Below are 5,097 nucleotides of genomic sequence, written 5' to 3' on the forward strand. Positions count from 1 at the left end.
AGAGGACAGAGAGGGGAGTGAGTGAGGAGGGGAGTGTACTGTAGTCAACATACAAAAGCATGCACTTCATCTAATGAGAGAGCAAGAGGTCAGCTTTAACTACACAGAAATGGCTGTCTCCTGAAACCATAGGCAACAATTACTCTCCACATCTCTCCCCTCCATCCTCCTACCTCTCCCTCCCGTCCCTCCTCCCTCCCACAGTAAAATCAATTTAGGGCTTTTTGTTAGCTTAATGGCCGCTCTGGTTTGGTTCGGTCTGAATGTCCTGTACCTCCACCATGAGTTTACATACAACATTTCCTCCCTACTGCCTGCCTGCAATCCCTGACTGCCTAACTCCTTGTCTGCCTAGCTCCCTGCTTGCTAACACGCTTCCTGATAGCTCCCTCCTGCCTAGCTCACCTACTGCCCTAGCTCCTGCCTGCCAGTCCCTGCCTGCACAAACTCCCTGACTGCCTACTCCCTGACTGCCTAGCTCCCTGTCTGCCTATCCTCCTGGCTCCTAATTATCCCTGCCAACTCCCTGAACTGTCCTAACTCCTGACTGCAAGCCCTGTCTGCCTAGTCCCTGCCTGCTAGCTCCCTGCCTGCCTTCCTAATTATCTGCTGCTAACTCCCTGCTGCCTAACACCTGCCTGACTAGCTCCTGCCTGCCTAGCCTCTCCTGTCTGCCTAGCTCCCTGTTCTGCTAGCTCCCTGGCTGCCTAGCCTGCCTGCCTTCCATATCCTGCCTGCCTAACTCCCTCGACTGCTAGCTCCTGACTGCCTAGCTCCGACTGCCTAGCTCCCTGTCTGCTAGCTCCCTGCCTGGCTTCCTAATCTCTGCCTGCCTAACTCCCTGTCTCGCTAGCTCCCTGTCTGCCTAACTCCTCTGCCTAGCTCCCTGCCTGCCTTCCTAATTATCTGCCTGCCTAATCCCTGACTGCTAGCTCCCTGACTGCTAGCTCCATGACTGCCTAGCTCCCTGTCTGCCTAGCTCCCTGCCTGCCTTCCTAATTTTCTGCCTGCCTAACTCCCTGTTGCTAGCTCCCTGTTGCCTAACTCCCTGCCTGCCTAGCTCCCTGCCTGCCTTCTCATTGCTCTCTGCCAACTCCTGACTGCTAGCTTCCTGACTGCCTAGCTCCCTGACTGCCATCTTCCCTGTCTCTAGCTCCCTGTCTGCTAGCTCCTCCGGCCTAGCCCTGCCTTCCTTCCTAATTATCTGCTGCCCTAACTCCCTGACTGCCTAGCTCCCTGACTGCCTAGCTCCCTGACTCCTAGCTCCCTGTTGCCTAGCTCCGCTGCCTAGCTCCCTGCCTGCATAGCTCCTGCCTACCTTCCTAATATCTGCCTGCCTAGCTCCCTGCCTGCCAAGCTCCACTGCCTGCTAGCTCCCTGTCTGGCTTCTAATCTCTTGCTCTGCCTAGCTCCCTGCCCTCGCCTACTCCCTGTATGCTTCCTAATTCTCTGCCTGCCTAGCCCCTGCCTGCCTAGCTCCCTGTCTGGCTTCCTAATTCTCTGCCTGCCGCCTTCCCGCCTGCCTAGGCTCCCTGCCTGCCCTTCCTACATTATCTGCCTGCCTAGCTCCCTGTCTGCCTAGCTCCCTGTGGCTTCCTATTCTCTGGCCTGCCTAGCTCCCTGTCTGCCTAGCCCCTGTCTGGCTTCCTAATTCTCTGCCTGACTAGCTCCCTGCTGCTAGCTCCCTGTCTGCTTCCTAATTCTCTGCCCTGCCTAGCCCTGCCTGCCTAGCTCCCTGCGTGCCTTCCTAATTATCTGCCTGCTAGCTCCCTGCTGCCTGCCTCCCTGCCTGGCCTCGTTTCCTCCTGCCTCGTCTCCTACCTGCCTGCCTCTCTCCTGCTTTGTCTGCCTCTCTCTCCATAAAAAAAAGTCACCTTAAAGACATTTTCTTCAGCCATTATTGGACGTTAAAAGAGACTTGTAAATTGACAACGGTTCCTCTAAAAAAAGAATTTTAATCACACCAATTTCCATTTCCCAAATTCATTTTAATTATTTTATTATGGTAAGCAACAACTCAGCTCACTACCATGCAAAACCCTATTCTGTCTGTTCGTCAGTGTTGCCTATACGAGATTAGAGATAAGGGAAAGAGACGAGAAGAGAAAGAAAGTGGAACGTGAGAGTGAGAAAAACACAGACAAGAGAAAAAAAACACAGGAAAAAAAAAAGTGAGTAAAAAACTAAGCCATCAGGAATAGAATTCAGGCGAAAAACGATCTCGGTTGTCGATTTCTCAATGAACAGTCAAGCAAAAAAATAGATATTTTAAAAAAATATAAAAAAAATATTATGATAAATAAGGACGAAGTAGGCGGAATATGAATACATTTTGAGCTTTTATTTCACTCCTTAGGTGTGATGTGCAGGAATAGTAAAGACATGCATAACTGAAGTGCAGAGAGACATCCCTATAACAAGCCACTAATACGCGTTTCACTATAGATACCTCTGTTGTTCTATTCTACAGGTCATCTCTACTAATGCTTGACGTAATACACCACTTACAAAAATAAACTGATGGCAACCCTGATAAACGACAGTAAATAGTCCATACTCATTAGAATGTTTTACGCCAGCAATCAGAAATGAAATTAAGTGTGAGGGAGATACACTGAGTGTCACAAAACATTAGAACATCTCCTGATATATTGAGTTGTACCCCACACTTTCCCTAGATACAAGTCTCAGTTCGTCGGACATGACATCTAACTTAAAACGCAGGTGTTCGAAAGAGTTCCACAGGATGCTGGCCCAGTGTTGAACTTCAAATTCTTTGAACAGTAAGTGTCAAGTTGGACGAATGTCCTATATGTGAATGACCGTTCTTGTGAACCACCGTGAAGAATTACTGTTGAGCGGAAGAATAAATCCCCTAAGCAGTGAAGCGCATTCTTAAGAACAATACCGGAATGTGCCTGGCACTTACTCTTTTGGTCTCCCAGTCAACCCTCTGCATGGCACCAACATCAATCCCAGTCTCAATTTCTCAAGCTTCAAAATCCATTACCTCTACACTATTAGAAGACGAATTAACAGGAAGTCAGTTTCACCGATTCACCTTCCCAGATCTACTATAGTGTATAGTCAGTGTAAAGTGGTTTTCATCTAACATTTACACCAATCTTAACCCTGCCTGCCTAGCTCCCTGCCTGCCTAGCTCCCTGCGTGCCTTCCTAATTATCTGCCTGCCTAGCTCCCTGCCTGCCTGCCTCCCTGCCTGCCTCGTTTCCTTCCTGCCTCGCTTCCTACCTGCCTGCCTCTCTCCCTGCTTTGTTGCCTCTCTCTCCTAAAAAAAAGTCACATTAAAGACAATTTTCTTCAGCCATTATTGACGTAAAAGAGACTTGTGAAATTGACAAACGGGGTAGCAACACTCATCATAAATGGCAGACAGATTTGTCTGTCTGTCAGTGTTTGCGACGGATAGAGATAGAGGGAGAGACCGAGAGAGAGAAAGGGAAAGGTGGAGTGAGAGGTGAGAAGAGAACAGAGCGAGAGAAAGAGAGACGGGGTGGGAAAACTAGCCATCAGAATGATGGCGACGTCTCGGTTGTGGTTTCTATGAGTCAGCATGTGGTTAATAGGCAGGGGGGCGTATGATACATTGTGCTGACCCTTGCACTCCTTGGTTGGTTGTCAGTGTGTGAGACTAGCATAATGAGGTGCTAGAGACATCTTACTGGCCCTTACGTTTCCTTAGATCACCTCTGTTGTTCTATTCTACAGGGTTCTCTCTATGGCTTGGCTCCACACTCAACATAATGGGCAACCTGTTACGGAACCGGTTATCACCATTAGATGGTTTAGGCGCCAGGCAATCAGAAATGAATTAAGTGTTGAGGGATACACTGAGTGTACAAAACATTAAGAACATCTTCCTGATATTGAGTTGTACCCCACACCTTTTGCCCTCAGAACAGTCTCAGTTCGTCGGGACATGGACTCTACAAGGTGTCGAAAGCGTTCCACAGGGATGCTGGCCCGTGTTGACTTCAATTCTTTCAACAGTTGTGTCAAGTTGGCCGGATGTCCTTTGGGTGATGGACCGTTCTTGATACACACGGGAAACTGTTGAGCGTGAAAAACCCAGCAGCGTTGCAGTTCTTGACACAAACCGGTGTGCCTGGCACTTAACTCTTTGGTCTTGCCCATTAACCCTCTGCATGGCACACATACACAATCCAGGTCTCAATTGTCTCAAGGCTTCAAAATCCTTCCTCTACACTGATTGAAGAGGATTTAACAGGGGACAGTCAGTTTCACCTGGATTCACCTTCCCAGTCTACGTCATAGTTTTGTATAGTCAGTGTATAAGTGGGTTTTCATCTATACATTTACACCAATCATTAACCCTTTATTAACTCTTATCTTTCCTTCGCTCTCCACCCCTCCCTCCCCCACTCTTCTGTCCGTGTATCCAGGTGTTCTCAGAAGGATCGTTGTGAGCGTGCTGATGAGCCGTACCGTTTCGCGGCCGCTCTCTCCCAGTGTGTGAAGGCCACCGTGTACCCAGATAGCATCGCAGTGTCAGATCCCAGCATGCCGGTGAGTCTACACACACACACACACACACACACACACAAAATCTCAACACACCACACTACCCCAACACACCGTCAACATCCAACTGGAGCTGGTAGGGAGGCATTATCTGAAACCAGGTTTTTACAGAGACGGAGCTACCTTCCAGTCTATTCCACAGTAACCGTGTATTTGTAGGTGAACACAGATGAATAAACACCGTCCTCTGTGTCTCATAAGTGCACTATGTTTGTGTAAGTGTGAGCATATGCTTCCCCTGCGTCCAACATTTTGGTGTGTGTGGGTGTGAACGTTCTTTTCCTTCCAGCAGAGTACAGAGTCGTACAGTATTTCAGCATGGGCACGGTGAAACAGACAAGCAGGCCATCCGTAAGGCCGCTATTGTCTCCTTTTTTATTCAGCTCAGGAATGCACACACTCACCCACTCTTACGGTGTGCTCTACTTGCAATGTCTGTGCACGGGAGTACACACGCCAGTCCCTCCTGGCCAATGTCTGCGCACGGGAGTACACACGCCAGTCCCTCCTGGCCAATGTCTGCGCACGGGAGTA

The 5,097-nt window shown here is 49.1% G+C and overlaps 1 pseudogene; it reads left to right on the forward strand.

Annotated features, from left to right (window-relative positions):
• The window catches only part of LOC111976302 (plexin-A2-like), a 271,282-nt pseudogene that overhangs the window by 230,121 nt on the left and 36,064 nt on the right, over positions 1-5,097 (forward strand).

The sequence above is a fragment of the Salvelinus sp. IW2-2015 genome, linkage group LG17 (assembly GCF_002910315.2).
Source record: "Salvelinus sp. IW2-2015 linkage group LG17, ASM291031v2, whole genome shotgun sequence".
In the NCBI taxonomy this organism is placed as follows: Eukaryota; Metazoa; Chordata; class Actinopteri; order Salmoniformes; family Salmonidae; genus Salvelinus; species Salvelinus sp. IW2-2015.